The 26494-nt window shown below is 35.4% G+C and overlaps 1 long non-coding RNA gene across 3 annotated transcripts; it reads right to left on the bottom strand.

Annotated features, from left to right (window-relative positions):
- Window positions 1-20908: 20908 nt before the first annotated feature.
- LOC115455258 lies at window positions 20909-25988 on the bottom strand. 3 transcript variants are annotated; one of them, XR_005113267.1, is made up of 6 exons: window positions 25616-25988; window positions 24382-24567; window positions 23980-24137; window positions 23153-23418; window positions 22301-22482; window positions 20909-21957 (listed from the first exon to the last, which is right to left on the bottom strand). It is a non-coding gene; the product is annotated as an uncharacterized LOC115455258 (long non-coding RNA). The 3 variants fall into 3 exon arrangements; XR_005113266.1 differs by having other exon boundaries at window positions 24382-25988; XR_005113268.1 differs by having other exon boundaries at window positions 23153-23390; window positions 24382-25988.
- Window positions 25989-26494: the final 506 nt, after the last annotated feature.

The following is a 26494-nucleotide window of genomic DNA, read 5'->3' as shown; positions in this document are numbered from 1 at the left end:
GTACTAACCTTTTAACTTATATTCTGTACAAATCTATACAATTTGAGTCAATTTTGTCCTTCGAGGCAGAAAAATGTAATATAAAAAGAATAGAAATCTCACTGTTATATTTTTTATCTTTGATTGGCTGGGGCTTGTAGAACATTCGCATGGGCTTGTTATAGTTCCAATAAATATGGCGAGGAACCGCGGCCCCGGCGGACCTAAACTGAATAAATTTGAATAACACAACGCGTAATGAACCGCCACCGGGGCTGCTGATGAGCGGGAATCGAACCCGCCACCCGGTGCCCGGCGCTCGCGCCCGGTGCTCGCGCCCGCGCTTTGTTAAACAATTGTCATTCGCTGAGCCGTGAGCGGGCCCGTTTGAATGACGCACTTTAGTATGCATTGTGGACCGGCGAAGCTGATCATTATCACGCATGGGTTACAGGTTCGAAATGTATTCAAGTTTTCTTCGCTCGCATGACTGTACTGGAATAAATCTCACAAGTCTCTAATTGCGTCTTTTCCGGTTTAAAAATTCTATCACTTCCCGGTCTGTAAACAATCTTAATAAAAGTCTTGGCGATGCATTGCGCCATTAATGTGTGAAAGAACAAACCGTCATTTTGGGTTTATATTATAAGTAAGGATAAACTAGTTTGCTAAAATCTAATAATCTGTATGTATTTCTTTATATGAATTTTACTATGAAGTTTTTTCAAAGTTCGAATAAGTAACGAAAAGTTACGATGGGGTTGACATATCCTGGCTGAATATTAAATCCGAAATAAAGAAAGACTAAAAAAAATAAGTAACGAAATTGTTTTTAATATTTAACTTATATCTTTAATAGTTTACATTAGACTTTAAGGGCCAATTCCAATAAACGATCCCAACCTCAATCAATTGATCTGATTGTGAGAATATACCAACCAAAACAAGTTATTTGTAAGCATGTCAATAACCCTTACTATGATTGGTCTATTTTCGTATTCATTCAAAAAAATGTTGCTATCGTTCATTAAATGCGGCGTTAATTAACTTGTGAGTTCTACTCTACCATCGAGTGAAGCAAATTGCTGAGACAAACATCCCAGTGAGATGACTCCCGACGAAAGGGCGATGTGTTCTGTACATGTACATATTTAAAATTCCTATAGAAAACTTTCAGGTATCTCGGTTTCCTCACGATGTTTTCTTTCGCCGTTTAAGCAATAGGTAATCCACAAAGGACACACACATAACTTGAGAGAAGTCGGAGGTGCCCACCCTTGAGTTTTGAACCGGCGGACATTCGTCTCGGCAGTCTGATCTACTCCCAACCAAGCATCGCCACTTTTATACACATTTTTTATTATCGCTCACTTTATAATAACATTTTGCAGATAATAGTCCTAACAGGTTACCCATCATTAGTAGAAAGTAGAAACTGGAATGTGGCGAAACGTAAAATATTAGTAGAAAATGAACAAAACGTTGATATTTTCACTTCTTGGTGCCCTAATGACAAGAGCGTCCTCTCGGATGACGATGGATGATACAGTGGCTGTTGGCGGGGGAGGCGGGGGAGAGATGTTTACACACGGCGCGATTTATTTTCCCCGCCGCCGTAAATAACCGCGCTCGGCGACAGATATATGGGCCCGTGTTTATTGCTATTTGTTCGTACATGTACCGACAACAGCGCCGCCCCGGGCCGCGCGAAACGTCAGACAAAACACACACGCCTCGAGCAACGGAATCTGCACTGGCCTTTCAGATATTCCAATTATGAACATGTAATTTAGAAGATGAATCGCCACGTAACGAATACATAGAAGATGAATTTGTCTCTAATAGTAACCAAAATCCAAAGTTCTAGTTGTTTTATTATATTGTCTGTAGCGTGCTGTCGCTGTGCCTTACTTTTATATTATTTATTTATTTTCCTCTTTTACATCTACTAATATACTAAAACTTATTTTCGGACTACATCGCGGTTTTTCGTTTTATTATCATTTCTTGGGAGTAACTTACAATGCTAAAAAAGCTATAAGATCCGAAAACTAGTTTTATTCCGTTGTAGGGAACTTTAATGGAATACTATACGTTGTGCTATTACTATATTTTGTAAATAAAATCCAGATGTAATAACTGTTCGCCTGCTGTGTGCAAACATTATATTAAGACAAATTTAATAATTATAACCAGACGTGTGCACACCATCTACCGCATTTTAATGTTACTTATTTCTGATAGATGCTACAACTATACCATGCTCAAAAACGAACATTAAAAAGCATACAGAATTTTTATTATTTATAGTATAAAAAATATTAGACGTCCAATAAGCCAATTTCATTTTTTAAAAATGCTTTCAAAACCCCCCTAAAATATCATAAAATAATCAAACAAATAAGTACTAAGTGCACGAGTGAATTAAAAATATTATAACAAAATTTCCATAATTATTAAATTTAATTTGATTTTATTGCTATCTACATTAATATATTAAAAATATATAATACGTCAGCTTTTAATACCGCTTAAAAATAGATTAAAATTTATAATTATTTAATGGTGTCCATTAACTGAACCTGATATAGGAATTGTTCTTTTCTTATAAGATGTTGTGCCGATGTCTAATGCACAATTATTATACAGACTAGAATGTTCAAGAAAGAATTTATGTTACACTCGGACACTCCAGAATCTCACTTATGACGTAAATTGATCGTGTGAGATGGATTTATCTCTAGTGTATTTTATGACAAAAACTGATATAAAAATCAATTCGGTCAAAGAATTAAAGTATTTAAATTTCAATTTTTAAAAACATATAACTGCTTGGGGTTGAATGTTCAGTGGTCAGTACTCGAAATGTACATGCACACCTAACTTGGTATAATTCCGATTGGAGATAAGATATCAATGAATTTACGTTTACTTCACAAATAAATTTTCATTTCGTGTTGAAGCTCATGCGGCGGCACCTGACAGTGCTCTACACGCCCACTTTTTAATTTAATTCATTGTTTATTTCTTGGCTCACTTTTGATTGTCAACACGCGATGTTCACAGTCGGTAATGGTACCAGGCTCAGAGTACCAGGCGAGCGGCGGAAGTGCGACCTCGTGTGACAACTAATTTGTTCATTCGTTCGCCATTTTTGACTAATTTGTAAAAAATCACATTTAATATTATAGTTAATATAATCCAATAATTGACTTGCGTATCACGCAAACATAGCTAAATAATAGATTGTGACACAGTTTTCACTATTATGTTACGCGAAATACCTGTGTCAATATTTATAGGCGACAATGGTGAAAGCATTAGGCAGGACATTCTGGCCGCCTCTATAAAAATACCCGTATTTTGCTGTCGGTACTGACGAGTGAATGAGTGAGCGAGAGCGGGGCAACTTCGGCATAAACGTTTCATTGTATACTTAGATATTAGATGTGCAGCGAATAAATTACCTCATAACGCAGCCGAGTTTTAACATCCGACAACATTTTAAGCCGTTATCATCGGCCGGCACGGTTTATGGTCGAGGGCCTTCGCTTTTTGCCGTGCCTTGATCAAAATTTGATTTACGACCAGCCTTTATTAAAATCCTTTTAGTTCTGCCCTGGGACGGACGCGGCGCTGCCCCGCGCCCCCGCGCACCCGTGCCCCCGCGCTCCTGACCTTCTTCACAATGTAAATTGAAAAACAGTAAGGTTATCGATACACAGTACCCGCGAGTGCGTCGCGATGCTTTACAGTCTACATTTACACCTTACCAATAAACTTTATTTTTATGTTATCTTATATCATTATTTTGTGACTTTATTAGGTGTAATAAGTTAATAACGATTTACTTTGTGCGTTTTCATAAACAGTATTCTTACATCGGTATCGATAATTATTTTATTATAGATGATGATGAAAAACATTTCGTCAGTTCTTATCGTAGAAGTGTCAATTGGATTGTCAGACACAGTGAACTCAAACTTGTACAAATAACTTTAAAGCAGAACTTAGCTTACATTACAACAGTCTCACACCTTGCTGTTTTTGCTTAACACGATCCACAAGAAGCTGATAATGCGAGCTCGCTGTCGGTGGGACGGCTGGCTAATCGCGGATAAATCGCGTTAGTCGCGCGCCGTGTCAGCCGACCAGCTAAATCATGATTATTGGTAACGAAGCATGGCGGCGCGTGCGCACCGACCGGCGACCGACACCGCATCGTCTACCTGGTCCTATGTGGAGCCAGAAACGCCAAGGAGTTTTTTAACCTATAAGATTCATACATAAAACATTGGAATATGTCATATTCGGGTGTAAGTCTTAATTGCCTAATGCGTGCTGTGATAGTAAGCACAAACTCAGGCAGAGTGCCAAGTCGTTTATAGGTGTCCTGTTAAATCACTGGCCGCACGAAATACATCACCAAGGCTCCAATCCTACTTCTGTATTTATAAGAATGAAAAAAAAACAAATAACTCTAAAAGTAATTAAATCAAGAATACGCGAGGATATCTCGCGTATTTACTGTTAGGTACCTTATTACATAAAATATCAAGATCAGATAGTAAAATGTATTTAATGTAGCAATAAATACAATTACGAAGTTGATAATCTAGTCTAATTGTAAGCACAACATAATAAACTACAGACCTGACAAGCTCTAAGAGAGTTAATAACAATTTAAGTGCAGCAGGACTCCAGCAGTGATGGCTACTGAGGGATCAGGGGATAAATCCAGGCTTACGACCGATACCAGCGAGCCTGCAGCGAGTGAGCGCTGCCGTGTATTGTGAGGCAGCGATCAAGCCGCTTGATGGCGCTTTGTCATGGGGTTTACGAGCAGTGTCGTGCCAATCACATGGAGCTAAATCACGGGTCGCGGGTGCTGTTTATGGAATTGCCTCGTACTGCAGCCCGTCGTGATGATACTTTTACTAAATATCAAATTCATACAGCCAGTCTTACAAAGAATTCAAACTAAACATCAGCAATTTCTTTTACATATTCGACATAAACACGTAATAGAAATATATATTTTCAGCAAAAATATATGTGTATAATGGGCGCAGCGTGGGATCCGCTGAGACGGTAAGTGGCCAGTTTAGTAGTCTGTGTAATAATATTATTAGTGTTTAAAATCGTACGTACTGCTTAAACACATGTTTTTATTCATACTAAAACTACCAGATGCGTTCACACTATCGGTTCACCGGTATAATTTGTCCTATCAAACGAGGTTTAAACATAGTTTTACGGTAATTACTTGTTTCTCTGCCTCTGACGGCGCCGTCTTCCATGGGAGTCGACGACCACTTACCACCTTTAGGTGAGCTGTCAACTCGTCAGCTTTGGTGATAATAAAAATGGGTCTGTGTCCACCGGTGTGAATGGAAGGTACAAGAATTCTAAACTTGAAAAATTTTCCTATTCCTTTTAGACCGAATAGAAAAGTTAATAGCCTCCTGCCAACAGCAGTCCCCCTCATCATTAGTACCTTTCGTTCTTGAGGTAGATTTGGCTTGGTGACTACCAGTTACCACATGTGTATTCACCATACCACATGCAAGTTTGCCTTTTTCATTTCTCTTTAGGCGATCGGATTCGATAGTCATTTATTTTAGTATGAATAAAAACATGTGTTTAAGCAGGGCCCTTATTCTGTATGATAGTGTAAACGCGTAACGCGGCCGTGTCATGTTATCTTCAAGAAATGTGCGTGGAATGGTATTCTGTAAGCCAAATTTCTATAGTCCTAAACATGATGCGTTGTGTTACGTGCTTGTTACGCACTGTCAAAATAACGTGCGGTATAGAGAATAAGGCCCCAGTACGTACGATTTTAAACACTAATAATATTATTACACAGACTACTAAACTGGCCACTTACCGTATATATATATATATATATATATATAAGGTGGACGGACGACCTGGCTAAGGTCGCAGGAAGTCGCTGGATGCAGGCCGCTTCCAACAGGTCGACCTGGAGATCCTTGGGGGAGGCCTATGTTCAGCAGTGGACTTCCTGTGGCTGAGATCTTGATGATGATATATACGACGATAATAATACAATGTGTTTAAAACAATTGTATTATTGTCAAATATTATGTTTCACACTGAGTGTCTGCATCACCTGATTGACAACAGTCCCTCATTGACAACAGCGCTTTAGTATCAGGCAGGCTGGTACTGCAGCAAGGAGCTGAATGAGGGTTCCCATTGTTGGCACAATGGGTATAATTACGTTATATTTCATTACATAATTTGTTTCTTCCCTTCTTTGTTTTATATTGTATACTGATATTGTCCCAATAATAAAATCTTTCTTTCTTTTTGACTTTCTTTAAGTGTACGTAAAACTATTATTGAGTACAAATCGGCTTAATATCATATAATAATTTGAAAAATCCACGAAAAAGTGGATAATTTGGATGATATTCTTATATGCGAAGATTTTTTCGTAGAGGCTAATTTCCAATCACCTAAACGATTTCAATGAAAGTTTTTGCCAGAGTTGAGTTAGTTCCAGCTTGAATTACAGGATTAATTTGCATCCGATTGATTTCACTGTTCTCGAGAACTAAAAGATGAACGGTAGGTTATATAAAATGCGGCATGCGGTAGGGACAACGCCTGCCCGGACAACTAGTACTTAATATTATTATAAATGCGAAAACGTTTGGATCTTTATTAGAAGTAAACGTAAAAGCAGCTGAACAGGTTGGAATAAAATTTGGCACGCAAATAGGACATGTCCTGGCACACATAGGTACCATTTGTCCTGGTAATTTGCTCACTTGAAAAAAATTGAATTTTATCATCCGATTTCTGAAATAGATGGCGTCAGCTTCGTACAGGTGACGCTACACATTATTTATCTTACTCAGCTCACTACATTTAATTTAAAAGATAGTTTATTCTCTTTATTTTAAAGTTTTTTTTTACTTTTTTACATATAACCACATTCTTAAAACAAACATCCATATAAAAATATAAAAAAATTGATGACCCTCCGATGGCGAAGTTCAAGACCCAGGCCACCGGCGGTTAGGAAGTCAAAGTAAGGAATGCCCTCACAATGCGCGCCGTGTCCAGCAATACTGCCTTCTGCGTCTAGCCTCCGACCCAACGGCCAATTAAGAGCTTCCGAAGATGTAGGTCGAGGCTCTTTGGTATCAACCCAGAAACGACAATAATTGTAGAATCCACATCCCACATGTCAGAAGCTTTGTAGAAATAATGAATGTCTGGTTTAACAAAAGCCATCCATCCACGGGAGAGATCGTTAGATATCAAGTTAATGCCTAGCTCACGTCTTGTCATTACAGTGCATCAGAGAATCGACGCACAATAAACAAGTTAATAAGACGCATTGGAGACGCGCGGCGGCGCGGCGGTGAGGCTGCGGCGCGGCGGCGGCACGGCGCGGTCGACGCATCACAAACGCGCAATCAAGAGATAAATGTCGTTAGAGGGGGCGCCGGCGGTCCCACTGCGCGACTCGGCGCCCCTCGGGACTTGTATTTATCGAATTAGGCCTGTGTAATCACCGCTCATACGACCTACGTTGCAATTGTCGGAATGAGCGTCCTAGATGTCTTGATACTTGTGGAATGTAAATCTAAAATTACAGAGTACCGTGCACGCAAAAAAAACGCGTTAGGTTATATTATTTGTAGTATAATACAATAAACATAAAAATATATTCAAAGACCCATTTTAGTCAGTATTTTAGAGATGATGGTAGGTACAAAACCTTCTAAGAAACATGTAGAACAGCAAGAAAGCGGCGGTGGAAGTATCGTAATTATACGAGAGCATGATAAAAATATTTTTTAAGAATATTCTACTTACATAAACTTGCAATTGGAAATTGGGTAAAAATTTATTTAATTTCTAAAAAAAAAAGGAAAATAATATATACTAAAAAATGGACAACTAGGTACGTATTTCCATCTTTAAAGTTTCCCAGACGCAGCTCTGAGTCAGGATGTTGGCAATGTGATACCCTGTGCTTGATGATTGATGCTTCTCGGTTTCCATCTCACCGGACTATCCGAGTGAAGAAGAAGAAAGTCCACCTGTAAGTATATTGCGCATACACTTGTGCACTATAATACTTTCCCCTTTAAAATTGGCCGCCGTAGCCGAAATTCAGATAGAAGGGATAGGGATAGGGAGGCATTTGATATAATAAAAAATACAATTAGCTGTATTAATAATATAATAATATCAACTAAAAAACAAACTAAATATTCTAAGATTTTAAATATGTTTATTAAAGTATCAAGACAAGTTGTAAGCGGTGTTGTACCGCGGGGGTGAGCATAATACTGTGTAGTGACGCGTGCTACATGTAATAACAAGTGCACGGCACAGGAGAAGCGACTGGCGACTGCTACTGCCCGCCGAGCCGCTCTACACCTGATCCTTGACGAACGAAACTATAGGCAATCAATTTACAAATTACTAAATTCCTTTGTTTGCTACTCATTATGGTTATTGCCATTTTTTATGGTATAATATTTATTTATAAGGACACTCTTCCTCAAGGGAACAAAATCTGTATAATACCGAGTGGATTTTCGAGATGGAGCAGCAAGCACCTAGCAAACCTTAACCTTAACTTAGATACAAAAAAAAATCTAAAAAGAATGTATTTCATTTTTGATTTTTGGAAAAATATTTAATAAATAGTAAAGAAATGGACAATTTATGCAAACAAATTACCAATCGTTTCTATTGCTAATGAGGATCAAAAGATCCTTTGACACCACAAAAGGTTGTACTTTTAAGATCAGATATTGCGATAAACTTTCCCCATACATTTAGTAGAAAACGCAACTCTAATACGCTTTTAAACAGAATTAAACTTTGTATTCAAAGTCGATTCTATCTACGAAAACAAATAGAAACCTATTAAGGAACTAGAAATTTCAGAAACAGGAATTATTGTGTATTTGTTGTACGCTACCCGACAGTAAGTATGTATGTAAGAATGAATCATTTAGAATGTTTAGGAATAGAAATCAGGGCACATAACATAATTATCATCGACATAATATAAAGAATGCCCAACAGTAACATTTCTAATTTTTTTGACTAAATTCCTCTCATATCGCACTTATAATCATTCTAAGATATATGTGCGAGCATCTTTTTAAGACTAGATAGATTCTCATGTCATAAGAAATTTGTATTATAGACTAGAACAAACACAACGAGCACTGAAACTTATGAAGAGATATAATGCCATTGACGCTTTTAAAACTTTGTACAGACATAAGTATTTCTAAAGCTATAATGTAATTCGTATATTGGAACTTGCCAAGTCGGACCTTAGTCTTCAATGTGTTATCCTGAGTTGTAAGAAGAAATTATGACATATTTTATGTTGTTATAAATAAATTCCAGGACCGACCATAGAAGTTAGTATTCATTTAGGTCGATCTTACTTATTTTGTCGTCGAAGTCAACAATCATAATATTGAACTTAGCTCTCATTTCACATTTATGTTTTTGATGGGATATTATTACCTTTTGTATAGAAATTATCATTACAATGTAATTATCAACTAGAAAGTGTTTGTATCCATTCTTTAAACCTGAAGAAGACACGCAGACTTCAAAAAATATTTAATGTGCCTATAAATTGTATGAGTAAAATTTTATTATTTTTTAGACTTTTGTTGTTTCTTATATCAAAAAGTATTTATTTTTTGTTTTTTCTTTAGTTATAGAAACATTAAATGGAACTCAATACAAAAAGAATCATTTTCATGCTATTACATTTTGAGCGACAACCTTTTGTATCTTCGAAGTTCAAGGTCAAAAATCAATATTTTTAATACCCTGGTATGTATGGTAGAAATTATATCTAACTCAACGAAACGAGTAATCTTAACGAGAACGAGAACTCAAAGAGTATTATTTAAATCGGACCATGAGCTAAAATTATCGTTAAACAACATAAAAATAAGATATGACGGATTGATAAAACTTTCTCCTTAATAATTTTAGCCCTCTATTATATACTGTCTCACTGCTGGCCACGACCCTTCTCTACTACTGAGAGGAATTAGACCTTAGTCCACCATGTTAGCTTAGTGCGGATTGGTAGAAGATTTCTTCTTTAGAGCCGGTTTCAAAAAGCGTACTTGCTGACCCTTTTTCGCTAACAAAATTAAACAAAACCATCTTCTAGTGTCCATGCGCTACAAACGTAAGTTTTTTAGGAGTTAGGTATACGGCACTCCTTGGAAACCCAACGTTGGCTGCTCATTAAAAAATAGTATGTTATCTTGTTTTCTCCAATACCTACCATATGGAACTTAGAAGCCTGTACCATCCGCGACTACAGTAAACCACAGCGCAATTTAAAAATGATAACTGCCATCTATCGGTGTGTTTGGAAACGGTGATGCTTGTAAATTGTACGTGCAAACAGGATGCTCTTTAAAATATGGAAAAGCATAATTGCTTGTTAGTAATTACTATTACTGACATACATATATAATATATTTTTATGTTATAATATTTATTTTATAGACACCTTTTGTTATGGAAGTAAAATGTGTATAACACAGGGTAGATTTATGCGAGTGAACTGCTGCAGCTACAAGAAAACTTTATGCAGACTGCCCATATTTTTAGAAGACATTAATATCTGCATTTACAAATTTTTAAATATATGTACAGTTAGCAAGAAAATAGGCAATGTATGCAAAAAAATACCAATCGATTCTGTTGCTAATAAAGATCAAATGACTCTTCGAAATTAACCGTCCAAATAAACGAAATAGACAATGAAAAAGCTACGTGTCGATCTAAGAGAACTACAAACAGGAGCACTCATATACAATAGCGGGATAATGCCGCGAGGGCCGATCACTCCCACCCTCCGTACCCCCGACCCTCCGACCCTCCCCGTTAACATCATTTAGTCTGCAAACATCGACATGCGGGCTCGGAACCGAATAAAAAACCAAATCCCTTTCCGCCCTTATGTAGATCGTCGAGGTGGCTTTGAAATCCTGCGCGCTCTCCGTCGCCCCATTGTTCAGACAAATGGATTAGCGGAGATAAAACCCGCTGACGTTGATTGCAACTAATTGTACATATTCCTACGTTTATTGTTCTGTTAGGGAAGTTTAGCTGCTGAGATGTGGCAAATACTTTTAATACAGTAAGTGTTTTAGAAATAATATAATGAAATGGTAGAGTCTAATGATTTGTAAGGCAACATGAAAACTAAAATATCGATATTTTTGGAAAAAAAACATCAATAAGATTTTGGAGTCGCGATATTGTTAATTGATCTCTTTTAAGGATTTCACGTAACAGTGACCCAACCATTAGATTATTTTGTATGGTGAGTTTACAGTAAGTATAAGTGGTAAGGTTTATATCGGCAGCACTCAATTGAAGTGCTTGTGACATACTTCAAGCTTTGGTTGAACGATTAGCTGAATAAATGAAATGAAATTTAAAAAATGGAAATCAATAAAATATTTAAAACTATATAGATTCAATAATACAGGATCCCTGGTACACTTCTCATCGTTTATTACTATCAAGCTGATTTTTCGTGAGTAGCTTCCTTTGCACTGGACTCCCAAGTTTTTCCTTACAGTAATGTTGGTAAATGGTAGCTTAATAGGGGTAGCAAGGATAAAATATGTTGATTAGACGAATTTTAAAAATTTATTACTAACCGAATTTTTCTTTGTTAATTATCGAGATAATTATCTAAATAACGTGAAAAAATATTTGTCCTACAAAATATAAGGTTTAGTTAGGGAGTCCCCCTCTCCAACATGTATCATAAACAAGGTCATGAAAAATAATTACTATTATTTTGTACATTTTGCTATTAGAGCTGAGTCACACTATTATCCTTGCTCACAAACGCATGCGCACAACATTGTTTACTGTGGACTAGGTATTCCATGCTTGCCCATGGTGGTGTCGATCATAACCGCGTAAAGTTGTTTTTAGTCAACCTCGTATTTTATTCGTCTTTCGATGATAATTTGAATAGTAATCTGTGCTGCAAAACAATAACGGAGTGTTTTTTGTATAATTTATTATCTGAAAAATCTAATTTTCGAGAAAAAAAGAGATGAAATAAAATAAATTAATAGAGATAGGTGGCTTTCTTGTAAGACTTTTTTATCTGCTCGAAAGCATTATGAACACATATATTGTGATGCTGTATTGCCTGAAAGTTGGAGGGATAAATAATAGTTTATCATTCCTCTTGTTACAAGCAATTTAGAGTAAAATCTAAATATTTGTCTTATAAAAGGTACCTAAGTCCATTGATTGTTATTTTTTTTAAATAAATATAAAATAATTTTGTAAGTTCATATTTTAGGTAATTATCTGGAAAGAAAAGAGTAATATTAATCTGTAAGTTTTGCTGTATTCTTTGAATAATAATTATAGAAAGTATATACCTTTAAATGCCATTAAATTAAATTATCAATTGCCATTCAATATATTTTATACTGCATAGAAAAATAATTTATGTAAGTACTTAATTTGTTTATGTGTTAAATTTATATTCTTATATAACTATATTTTACTAAGAATTCATTTAATGTAAGTTCAATTTTCAATCGTTTCATTTTGTATACCCAAAAATTACTAATCTTGTAAGACTAATAAAACATATGTAATGTATCATGCAACAAATACTTTTAGTTTATTTGTTTATTGTAAAATAATAAATTTTCAATTCCTATACAAGTGCACAACCTTCTCAAGAATCATAACTTTTTTTTCCAATATACTATTACATATTAGGACTTACATATAGAAAGCGAAAGAAAAACCAGTCCACACAAGAAACACCTGTTCACGAGTATAACGCATGTACCAACTATCGAACTATTCCATCACGTGTCAAAGAAGTGGCCCAACACGCACACGCTGCCGCTGCAGGCACGGATAGACAAAACATCATACCCAAGCTGCAAAAAAAACATGATAAGTAATAAAAAAATAAATATCCGGACAAATTCATTCTCTTGTGAAACATCTGTAAATTGTCACAACATTGTATTTGAAAGGCATAGAAATAATGCATTTAAAGAAGTAGGCGAGTGAGAGCGCTGCTCGCCCGTGACACGTGCGCCGAGTATTGAGCCGCACGCGTCTGCCACGCGCCGCCCGCCCCGCGCGCCCTCTCTAATTGATAACTAATCAGCTTACACCCTGACGCAACATCTATAGTAGACTAAACACAATAAATTGCCTTTTAACATAGTCATAATAAACTAACCATATTGATAACGTGAGCAGAGCCTTGCGAGGGTGGGACGTACGCCTTCGATCTCGGGCACGCAACTGTCGCATCACGGATATAATTATTCCTAATTTTATTTTTAATTACCGGTTACTTAAAAATAAAAGAAACTATTGAGAACAAAGGAATAACCCTAAGAGATCAATTTAAGTATTTCAAATGCTATTGAACCTGCTAACCGGCACACCATGTTAGACAACTTAACAGATCCAGCTCTGTCACTCATTGGAGAGTAAACCACCAAGGCAACAGCAACAATTTCAATAAAGCATCATTATTACAATACAATGCAATTATGTCATGCTGTTGAGATACCAAAAAAAAACATTATACAAATAATTCAATATTTTTATGATACCAAATTGACGCGCCAAGTTGTATGAGCTTTTGCGAAGAAACCCAGAGAATATGAGTACTGGTGAGTGGCGAAGTAACGAGCGGGAAATTTTTAAGTTGTATATAAGTGATATTCTAAAATTGTACATCGAATTTGTTTGAACAAAACCTAGCATCAAGTCCGTTAGAAGAGGTAGGCAGTTCAGTATGGCATATAAGATGCCCATCTACATATTTCGGTTCAGTGTGAGAGCCCCTAATTTCCCCTGATACCTACCCCACAAGCCTTTAGAAATAGATGCTATAAATGGAAAAAAAGAAGCTACCCTGTGCTTCTTTCCTTAAATGTATAATGTATTATATTTTATTTCGCTTTGTACACTCTTAATAGCTAGATGTTTAGTTTTCTAGTGATCACCTAGCGTCTAATCATTCCGTAACCCAGGTTGAGTTAATGTAACTAAGCCGCTGAGTCCACAGACCGCTGCGCTTAAGCAATGTGTATCTTCTGTTTGACATTTTGTAATTTTCTTCTCTCGTAATGCACATCTGCACTATTTAACCTTTTTATAACTAAAAGATTCAGTAACGGAGAATATCTCCGGTATGTACGCGCGTGCATCTCGTGTAGCACCTATATAAAGTGTAAAAAATAAAACTCAGGTTTACAAAAATTCCGTGCGACTCGTGCATGTTTCAAATCAAAATATGAGTTGATTGCGCGACTCGGGGTTCGAATGGGACCTCACAGACGCGAGGTCCAAGTGCTGCCACTAGACCGACGAGGCGACCTTTGTATGGACAAGGTGTAATAATGGCCAACGTTTTCAGAGGTGAGGAATGCCGACCTCTGACCAGCGCGGCGCAGCGCCCGCCCGCCGCGGCACACATGCTCCGCTGCACCACGCATCTTGTAAACATACGGAGCAGACACGGCGCGATTAACTTTTTATATTAGAATACAGACTTATATTTCCTGGTAGTTAATGATAACCACCAAAAATACACAAAGCAAAGAAATAACATAAATGGTATAGCCATTAGCATGAAATTAGGAAAAAACAGTAAGAAAGGCAATATTTAAAGTAATCTCCCTGGGAAACCTTAACTGTCTCGAAGGTGCAATCAATTTTTCTGCATAGTATCAGCTCGGTGTCTAGAATTTATGCCCGATATGGCTATAGGTTTCCCTCCCATCACTTCGTGGGACGGAATAAGTACAGTTGGTAAAATATGGTTGCCCTCGATGTACTTCTTCCCTACCCTTTCAAGAATAAAGGTGTGATGCGTGTTTTGTTTTAAGGAAAGAAGTTAAATTGGCTCGTTGATCGACGATATAAGCATCAAGTACATTGTATTCATATTAAGGCGCAGAGTAAATTAACAATGTCAGGATAGAAAAAAACACCAATTATTTGGTTATACGCAAATGTTGTTATCACAAGTGCCTCATCCATGAGCGCAGTGTTTAGTGTGCGCGGCTATAAGGGCCGGTGTCCACTCGAGCCTCTAACAGATATTGACGGGCCATCAAAGCAGCGCGTCATAGCCTCTCAATATATCATCCCGCCGATACCGGCCTTTTCACGTCGCCAGACACCATAATACCGGCGCAGGTGAGCCGCGGGCAGAGAACAACAATCCACATGGGATTTTTAATTCGACCACCTCTGTGAAGTATTCAAATGTATGTATTAATGGTAATCCAGTAAAGAGATACTGATTGGTGCAGAATTTTCAAAGTGTAACAATAAATCTGAAAGTGGTAACAACGAATACAATTAAAAACTAATTGAAATTATTTACTACAAAGTCTATCATTATTTGTACCCGTGCGAATACAGACTTGGACTGTTGCAAATGTTGGTTCTTAGAATTTATACGAATCTTGTTTATGCATTCAATTAAAAAATTAAGAAACCTTCAGAAGCACTACCTACAGCTAACATGCACAACTCTCTTAAGTTAAATAATATGAAATCAATTTTGAAATGTAAATAAATCGAATTGTCAAGCACATGGATTCATTTAAAAGCAATCTTGTTTAAATTATAGACTTACTGCCCGTTCCAACCAAAACCCGTTAGACGCAGATATCAAAATAACAAGAGCTTGTAAATCATTATTTAGTGACACGACCGGCTAAATTGGCTTCAATAGACGACAATATTACCTCGGTATGCAGACTCATAAACGTGGGTCTCTGAACACCGCGAGTGCTCTGTGCACCGCGCCGCGCGAGTGCTCGGCGATTGTTACGAGGACCACCGCACCTCTGCAAGTCACTCCGCCTCGGCCCTCCCACCGCAACTCGATACCACCCTTACCGCAAAAACATAGAGTTCACAGTCGTGTAAACGCACAATGATTGTGTATTACGTAGGTTTCAACAAAACAACCACGCCATATCGATATCTGTCGATTTTGATTTCGGTAATCGAGCGAAGGTAAGCACAACTGGTATACGTTTGTACAAGTGTGGCTTTTGATCTGAGCGCTCAGCGCCGCACTCGGCGAACTCTCCAATGATCGCGTCGCATACTTCTGGGATTGTAGACGAATGTCTCTTCCTCTCGGAGCCGGCTGTCGCTCGCGACGATTGCACCCCGTTACTGCTGAAACATACGAGGAAGAGCCGTTGCCTTTACTATCCGCTGACAACTAGTGATGCATCTATTAACTGTCACGAGCGGCGGTGATCAATGAACATCTTTAATCTAATTAGTCTTTAATCCTATTTCCACTCCTTTACTTTCTCGTTTATATCCCAATAATCATATTTCTATCGAATTTTGTTATTAATTAAAACTTATAAACAAACATCTACTATTGTTCTATTTATTAAACGGTACTTTATGGGATTTATTCTTAGAACCGAACATTTCAATCAATAATCAATCACTTTCTCTAATTCCCGGAATAATTCCTGTTATAAAGAATAAAATGAGAAAGAAATGATTAGATCATTAAATGATAATGTTGGTTACTTATTGTTTAATACCATTAGCACATAATTTTTAATGTCTTCTTTATTATATTTATGTTAATATAACACAGTTAATATAATTTGGCATTTATCATATAATTGTGATGTTATATATATAAAAGGTTTTAAAAAATTATACTAAGCGTTAGAGATCTTTAGGCATAAAGTACAACCTTTACTAGCCCTAAATTAATATTTAACCACCAGGAAAATAAGAAAATGCTCAATTATAGATTTCAGGCCACAGTCCAAATACATAAAACGTTTGCTAGTCTTGTTTAGATCCCTGTACATTTTTAATAAAAAACAAAAAATACTTTATTAAAATATTGCCGACTCAGGAAGCAATGTATAAAATTAACAGTCTGCTAATAAATATCAAATATGGAGACATAGAAAGATTCTTGAAAATATATTAATAATTATTATTCACCCGCGTGAAGATGTTTTCCGGGATAAAAGTCTCACTATATATTTACCAGATAGGAAGTAGCCTATAACCTACCCGGGGTCTTAAAATATCTCTATACCAAATTTCATAAAAATCCGTTCAGTAAATTTCGAGAAAAACGTTATTGATTTTTGATTAACTGGACAGCATACAGACAGAAAAAGGAACTTTGTTTTATATTATGTAAGCTTATCGATTATAATAATATTATAATAAGTAAATATGTATTAGCTTTAATTGCATTACTATAATAGTATTATAAGTATCTCACAGTCTCCTGTCTCATTCGCACACTCAATTTTCTGACATTTTTAAATCTTTACTATACTTTTTTTAAATATTTTTTCACGCAAACCTTAATAATGAACACTTAAAACAAAGATTTATTCAATTTGATGTAGTGGTTTAGAAGTTATGCGCGTACAAACATTTCGATGATTCATTTTTATTTATATAGATTAAATAATTTTATTAAATTTAGTTTTATATACAAACATACGCGCACGCACCTGCGTACCCACGCACATAAGCACACATACACACACACACACACATTCAATAATGCTATATACCTAATATAGAAAGTATAGCAATATTTTAGATTCTAGAGTTTAGAATAATTATTTTTATTTAAGATAATAATATATTGAAATATGTGAAATGAAAAATAAAGTCTGAGATACAGGCACAGCCTTGTGTGAGCATCAGGGTCAAAGCGAATGATGTACTTAGATTGTAAGGTTCTCGCGGCTGCAATGTTTTGAACCACGTAATTTCCAGTGAGCTTATTTCAATATCGGATTGAGTACATAGTGTCGAGTGTGGGGGGCTGGAGCCTCCCCTGAGGGGCGAGGGGTACTCGTTAGCTATGCAAATACCGCGCGGGGTGGCCGGCGTTCCTGTCGAGCCATCCCCCACAGTCGCCAGTGGACGTGACTGCCGCCCGATACCCTATCATGTAATCCCCTGCAAGTGAATACTATTATTCACTAAATATCTTTAAAAGAACTAGTTTTCCAATGATTTTTATACTTTTTCTAGGTAATTTTTATTGTGACCCTGGTTAGGTAGCACCGCTTGGTCTAGATCGAACTACAAGCACCGTTTTCTTGGTTTGAACTTTATTATTATCCTGTTGCTGAGTATTATAATACGCAAACTGTGCATATGAAGCGATGTGCAAAAGTTCATCTAATTACAAGATCTATTCTAAGAAAATAACTCTAGAAAACCTGCATCTTGGCCAACATTCAAAATTATTGCGTGACACAACATTTAACACTTTTAAATCACCTGTCACCGTCCACTGCTGAACGTAGACCTCCCCAAGTGAGCGCCAACCATCCCAGTCTTGAGCAGCGCGCATCCATCCGCTACCCGCCGCCTTTTTCAAATCGTCGGTCCATCGTGCAGCAGGGCGTCCTACACTACGTCTAACTAATCGTCGTCTCCACTCCAGCACGTGTCTTCTCAATCGACCATCCGTCTATCTGCAGTCGTGGTCGGCCTACATTCAACAATATCTAGATTTGCAAAATCGCTAGCTGTCACAATACTCAACTTCTTCATCCCCTCAGAGCAGTCGCAAGATTCCCACGAGAAGACGAATACAAGACCTAAGATTTTAATCGACTTGCTTGCAGAGCACCTGATGGTAAGTCTCTATTTAGGAGTAAGAGTAGATAGAATATCAACTGGCGAGACATGATTGTTGATGATGTTTAAATTCGGTTAAGCAAAGAATAATTCCGGTCCGCGACACACTCACGTGAACCTCTGTACCAGGTTTTACACCTTATTTACGGGTCCCTAGCCGGGAGTTATATATTTTACCACCAGCACAGTACAGCAGGTTTGTATCTACATATTACTACAAATTGAAATTCCTAAAAAGTCTTGGCGTGTCAAATGTATTGCGGCCAAAGCATGATATGATGTCCAAGCTCCAGAGATTGGCCTCATCGTTCATCCTTCGCAAGAGTAAGACCCATCCCCGAACCTTGGCACTGCAGGTTGATGCACTAGACACCAATGATGTATGTAGGGGTGATGACAACATATAATACCGTAATACGTTATGTAACTACCTATATAAAACAGGGATGTTAAGGATATGAAATTTCGGATGCGGATATGGATATAGGAATAAAATTATATCGGTTTCGGATATGGTTATGGATATGTAATTATTTCTGATTATCCGGTTGTTTCGGATAGTTTCGGTTACGGATATTAGATTAAAGTAAAATAAAAATATTATGTAATACAGTAGGGCAACGATTACTAACTATCGTTCGTCGTCATCGTCGGTTATTAATTATCGATGAACTAATTGGGGAACATGGGTTTTCGGAAAACCTCTGTTTTAATTTGAGATGAAGTTTCAGTGAAGTAGTGCCACCTCCTCTCCGTGAAAAGTTTTTATCAGACTGTTTACATTTTGCAAAATTACCTTTGACTTGATCAAAAAATTTCCAAATTAAATTACTTTGGACGTATTTTGTCCTTATAAATCAATTTAGTACGTAACACAACACTTTTCCTTTACTTTACTAAATTAAGTACCTACCTACTCCTAAATAAAAATAAAAACTATTTATGAATTAGGTTTTGTTATGATTAAAAATAACAAACAAACTATACAAAAATCACGTAGCGCGTGAGCAGTGAAACAAAAACCTGTCGGAACATATTATCCGTAACTTATCCGAAACTTTTATAACGGATACGGTTACGGTTATGGATATATTTTTATTTCCAATATCCGATAGTTTCGGTTACGGATACGGAGCTCCATAACATCTCTGATATAAAACAAAGCTCATACCTGCTGATACTATGATAACGTAAATTATTTTGTTAACTAAATCACTATATTATCATAATACTAAAACATATTATTAGATTTTAAATACATTCAAGCACTAACTCTAACATCTTCATTAAAAAAAAAATAATGAAGCACTGCGTACATATTTACATTAAGTACTACTAGTGTGAAGTACCATGCAAGAAACCCAGAAACTTTAAAACTTATACTTATTTAATTACTGAGGACTAATAGTCATGGTTTTACAATGTTTTATCTCGTTTTCTCTGACGTTAAATGTTATTCAACATGAAAAGACAAAACACTTACTATAGCAGACGACAAACGAGTACTGTCGGTATAGGTAGGGTGGTATGCATAGTAGGCCATGTTAAGTACCTACCTGTATTTTGTATTTATTTAGTTGAAAATTTATTACATTAAAAATAATTCATTTTATAGCTTCCTGTAACAAAACTTAGTAGCGAGACATTGTATTTTTAACTATTCGGGAAGAAAACTTCCAGCATGGAAACTCTGATACAATTTTCATTTTCTGATTCTACGAAATGCAGTTTTCAATAAAAAGAAATCATAACTCGAGATTTCATTGATTGAAACCTGCAAATCGAACTATATTAGAACTATGCTCCGGAGGTATGAAAATCAGAAATTCGCCGATAATTGGAGATTTTGCGGATATCAATTTTTTTATAATCTTCGAAGACATAAATAGTGTTTATAATTTTAAAAAACGTCTATTGCCGGCATTCGGTACATAAGCCACAAAGCAATAATATTTTTAAAATAGTTTTTTAAGTTTAACTTTCAATAATATAAAATGCTTTATTCGTCACGTAGGTGAAAATAGTTGCATTTATAATAAGTCAAGGTAATACATGAGAATATTTAATTATTATTAAATACATTTAATATTAGACATAAAAATATAAGTGAAAGACTACAAAGTAAACAAAGTAGCCAGCTCGGACTGGCAAGAAAGAAGAAATAAAAAAGATGATCCTCACTAGTTAAGACGATAAAAGCCCTAACCTAGCTAACCTACCAGGCAGTCACTAGCTACTTAAGCGATGACTAGGTGAAGAAGGAATCTAGAAATAAACTCAATGCTTTTTTTTCATCAATTGTCGATTAAAGTCTGTAAAACAAATAGTAAGTATTAAAATATTATTCTTTTCGATAATGTTACATACTGAGCTTAATTTGCCTGCAAACATCCATCATATTTTACAAAGTTCATTATTTTCCTTCACCGTTAAAGTGAGCGATAATTCATAAAGAATGCGCTCAAAACTTTAGAGAAGTCAAACGACGCTTCCTCGACCCTAAGAATAAGTACTAAAAACAGAAACATTATTCAGTTTGTGTGGCTGTGATACTTTTTCAGATACCCGATTAAAATGCTAATTTGCGTTGTCTGCAAAGTGCCGTTTAGTGTTACCAAAATCAACACTAAGTACTTAGTATTGAAAGTTATCAGAAAATCTATGTTCTCTTTTCCCGCTATTTCTAGGTAAGTACATTACTTTTCTACCTGATTAGTCAGGGACATTAGTCATAAGAGTATCATTTCTCAACTAATCAGGACAAAGATGTCAAACACAACATCAAATTAATTACAAGAAATGTATAACAGTATTCTAACAACAAAAAAAGAAATATAAATAAAAATGTAAATAATTTTGCAGCATAGTTTTTGTATCTTAGCTAATTAATTCTATATAATATTCTAATTTGTTTGTGATCTATGGAAGGAAAGCGCGGGAACCTCTAAAACAAATTGGCGCAATTTTTAAATTTATTAATAAAAATTTTAACACGATTTAAGAGTACATAACTATAACATATTTATATCTTGATACATATTTATAACTAGAAGAAGGAATTTGTCCAAGATGGGGGAAAAGGAAACGTTAGAAAAAAGCTGAGGCAGGGTTTGATGAAGCGGAGTTCGAGGAGTCAGATTCTTCATCTCACAAATCTGTCGATGCCGTGGATAAGTACAAAACCTTTCAAAGAACAAACCGCTGGGGGATAGAGATATGATGTTTCTTGCTAATAATCTGAAAAGATACAATAAAGGAATTAAGCAATTAGTATGTTTGAACAAATATAAGGTGGGCGTTTATTTGATAGTGCAACTTTGGCTAATGCTGCACTGTCAAATAAGAAATTTCTATATATAAATAAACTTAAAGCCAGTATACCAGCTGCTGCCACGGAAGCTACTGGTATTATTCATCATGTGCCAATTAATTTATCAAATGAACAAATTTATACTGCACTAACAACTACTAAAAACATAACATCTATTTGAAGAGTCATGAAACGAAACAAAAATGATGACAACACTTTTAATCTACAACCAACAAACTATGTGTATTACATTCTCTTGTCAAATTTTACCAGAAAGAGTTGACCTCAATAGCTGGCGCTTTGAGGTTACACCATACATTCCTCCAGTTAAACAGTGTCTATGCTGTCTCCGGTACGGCCACTTAGCAAAATTTTGTAAAAAATCTGAATAATGTTCCATTTGTGCTGGCAATCAGTTATAAGAATTGCACGACAGCTCCAACTAATGCCTGCTGTATAAACAAAATAAAGAAAAGTTAATTAAAAGATCATTTGTGGATGTTGTCAATGAAAAATCATTTCCTGCACTAGGCAAGAAAAAAAGTCCTAATGAATTATTTATATCACTTTTAGATTCTGATTACTTTTTGAAAGTACTAGTTGATTCAGTTATAAGAATTATCACCATGAGCAAATCAAATGAAACTAGCATTTGTAGTAAAACTATTAAAGGTTTTCTCATCCAAAACATACAACAAGAACAAAAAGCTACCTCTTAATTTTTTCTCTTTTATGGATCATATAAATATTGTACAATGGAATGCCCAGAGTTTACTAAGTAATCAACATATTTTTTCACATTTTCTTTATGAGAAAAGCATTCATATTGCCATTATATGCGAGACCTGGTTGAAGACACATCATCATGTTAGTTTCAAAAATTATGAGATGGTGAGATTAGATAGTGGTAACGATCATAATGGCGTTGCTATTTTAGTCCACAAAATCCTTAACTTAAAAAAAAATAGACACTTTTAGCGATAATTCCATTCAAAATATCGCAATTCGTTTATATTATGGTAATAATAAGGAACTGACCATAGTAAGTATCTCTCTACAGCCCCAAATTATGCCCTCCACCTTTCTCTAAAAATAAATTTAATAATCCAATTCAAAGTTTACCTGAGCCCTTGCTTATTGCTGGAGACTTTAATGCCTTGCACCATAGTTGGGGCTGCATGACTTCTGATACTCGTGGATCTGATGTTTTAGAATGTATTGATGATAATTTTTCAGATGACAACAGTAGGTTTTCATAAATGGCGACAAAATGCTCTTGCTCTTACAATAGTTTCTTCTGATGTTGCAGTTTCTTGTGATTGGTCCGTGCATGATGAGCCTCTAGGAAGCTATCATTTACCTGTAGTAAGTTTTTGTTCGAATTTTTTCTGGTGACAAACAAATTTTATTGCCTGATAGTAAACAATATCCTCAACAACATAACTATCGTAAAATTAATTGGAATACATTTAGAACGATTACAGATAGTTTTATGCATAATTTTCATTATAATGAAGAAAATCCTTTAAATTCATATGAAGAATTAATGCATTTGTTAGATACAGCTATTCAGTTGTCTATGTCAGTTGGGAATCGTCTTAACTCTCAGAGTCAGTCCAGCACTTATTATAATAAAAATAGAAGACCTCTACCTTAGTGGAATGTTAGGTGTGCTTCAGCTGCTTAACAGGCCAAACTTGCATATATAAATTTCAGATGTAATTCAACTGAATCCAATTATATACATTTTAAAAAGCTGCAAGCTATTAAGAAGTTGACCCTAAAGCAAGAAAGGCAAAAAAGTTGGGAAAATTTATGTGAAAGCTTCAACAGAACTACTCCTTTATGTAGAATATGGTACTATATGAAAATTTTCAAAAAAGTAAACACTAACTTTAATTCCTGTACCAGATTAGATTAGATTTTTGATTTTATTAGAAAATACACACCTTCCATTATTGAGGCTGAATTAGACTTAAAAAATAAATTTATTCCTGCTTCCAGTTTTGATTATCTTACAAAATCATTTTCTTTTGCCGAGTTAAATGCAGCCATTTTTCCTAGACGAGATACAGCCTTTGGCCTCGATGGTGTCCCATATAAAGTCCTTAAACATTTAACAAATAATTCAAAACACGTTTTGTTAAAGATATATAATCTGTTAGGGCATCATTCAGTCATTCCCTTAAGTTGGAAAACAGATTGTTTAGTACCCATTTGAAAACCCAATAAAAAGAAAGAACAAGCTGATTCTTATATGCCAATAGCTTTAACTTCATGTATGGAAAAAATATTTGAACAATTGTTAAAACAAAGAATAGAATTCTTTATAGAAAGTAATCATATTTTACCATCAAACCAATTTGGATTCCGCAAGGGCCGCTCTTGTCATGAAAGTATTTCTCATTTACATTTTGATATTTTAAATGCATTCAAGAACAATGAAGTTCTAATAGGTATTTTCTTTGCCATTGTTGGAGCATTTAATAATGTCAATCATTACATATTAGCTTCTGAATTATTGACCATTGGTATTCCTGAAAAAATTGTGAAGTGGATTTTTAATTTTTTACATGGTAGAGTAGTGTATGTGAAATTCCAAAATCAACTTATTGGACCTAGAGCATCATTCAAAGGTGTGTGTCAAGGAGGAATTTTAAGTCCTTTAATATTCATATTATATATTTATAGGCTTAATTTAATATTGGGTTTGGATGTTAGAAATTTGCAATTTGCTGATGATCTTGTTATTTATACATTGGGCTGTAATATAAATACTATAGTTAATAGTCTTAGTGCAACTTTGACCAAACTTCATAATTACTTTACATATCTCAATCTTGATATCAATATCGACAAAACTAAAATGATAGTATTTCATAAAACTCATCCTATAAAAATCAAATTGTTTTATGATCAGAGAGAAATTCCACAAGTGTCAGAAGTAAAATTTTTAGGGATAGTTTTTACTAAAAATCTTTCATGGAAGAAATATGTTGATTGCAGTATGGGAAGGGCAGGTAAGGCATTTAATATTTTAAAATCCCTTGCAAGAACGTCTTAGGGTGCTGACCCAAAGATTTTGCTCATGTTGTATAAATCACTTGTCCACAGTCATTTCGAATATAGTTTTTTATGTTTCGCATCCAATGAAAAGCTTGTTAAGAAATTGGATGTTCTGCAAATTAAAAATCTTAGATTAGTTACTGGTGCTATGAGGACAACTCCTATAAATTCATTACAAATAGAGTGCAATACTGCTCCTTTATCATATAGATTTAAGTATCTAAAATATTGTTTTCTTCTTAAATTATTATCTATGGCTAATCATTTATTATTGCGAAAATTAAAACATTTTTATAGTCAGTGTCCCTATGTTCCCACTACTAATGTACTTCATGATTTTTCATTTATAATTTAACTTGATCAAAAATATAAAATTCATAGACCTGAGAATTTGGCTTGCTATATGGACAGTTATGAAAGTAAATTTACTTCCATACCAATTATAAATAATAATATGAATCATAAAGAAGAGGTAAACAGTGTTTTAGATGAATACAATGAATATAGAAAAATATTTACTGATGGTTCCAAGTCGAGAAAAGTATCAATGGCTTTCTATATTTCTCATTTACGTTTTGGATTTGGTCGCAAACTTCCGTCTGAGTTGAGGATTTTTTCTGCTGAGGCTTTGGCATTATTATTTACATTGCAATATATTCATCAAGAAAATGATTAACGTTGGCTCATTATAACGCGACAGCATGAGTGTTTTACGTGCCTTACAGAATAATAACTTGGCTTGTAATACGAATTACATTATATACAGCATCAAGAGGCGTTGGTTTCAACTGAAGAATCTAGGCAAAGAAGTACAATTCCTTTGGACACCAGCGCATGTAGGTGTAAACAGTAAAAAGAAACGAGCAAGTTGATTTTTTTAGTTCTTTTTTAGCCAAATCAATTGTTGACAGTGACAGCAGCATCCCTGTTGATGATGTTGCCATACCATTCTCGGACTTAAAGTGAATAATAAGAGAGTCTATTCATAACGAATGCAAAGAATATTGGCTAAATACCTTAAAAGTAAAAGGTACTCATTATGCAGCAATTAATATTCATGTGGGAAAGTGTCCTTGGTTCTGTCGATCCAATTTCAATAAGCATCGAAAATAGTACACTATATTGAACCGACTTCGGTTGGGACATGGTTAATGTTGAGTAGGACCAATGTTGCCAGGGCCCTTGAGTCGTAAGTTACGTTTCATTTCCTGAAATGTTACATTTTTGCTGCAAAAGTTACATTATTGTATTTTTTTTAATTTATGCGTTTTTGGGCATGCATTTCTGTAGCTACGAAACCGCGGGGACTCGCGATGTAGGAAATGTGCACGCGCACACTCAAGCTTATTCAAGTTTTAATATATGCAAGATACGTTTCATTTTGCCATGGCGAGCCAT

Source organism: Manduca sexta, chromosome 27 (genome assembly GCF_014839805.1).
Source record: "Manduca sexta isolate Smith_Timp_Sample1 chromosome 27, JHU_Msex_v1.0, whole genome shotgun sequence".
NCBI classification, from domain to species: Eukaryota; Metazoa; Arthropoda; class Insecta; order Lepidoptera; family Sphingidae; genus Manduca; species Manduca sexta.
This window is presented reverse-complemented; position numbering and strand designations above follow the sequence as displayed.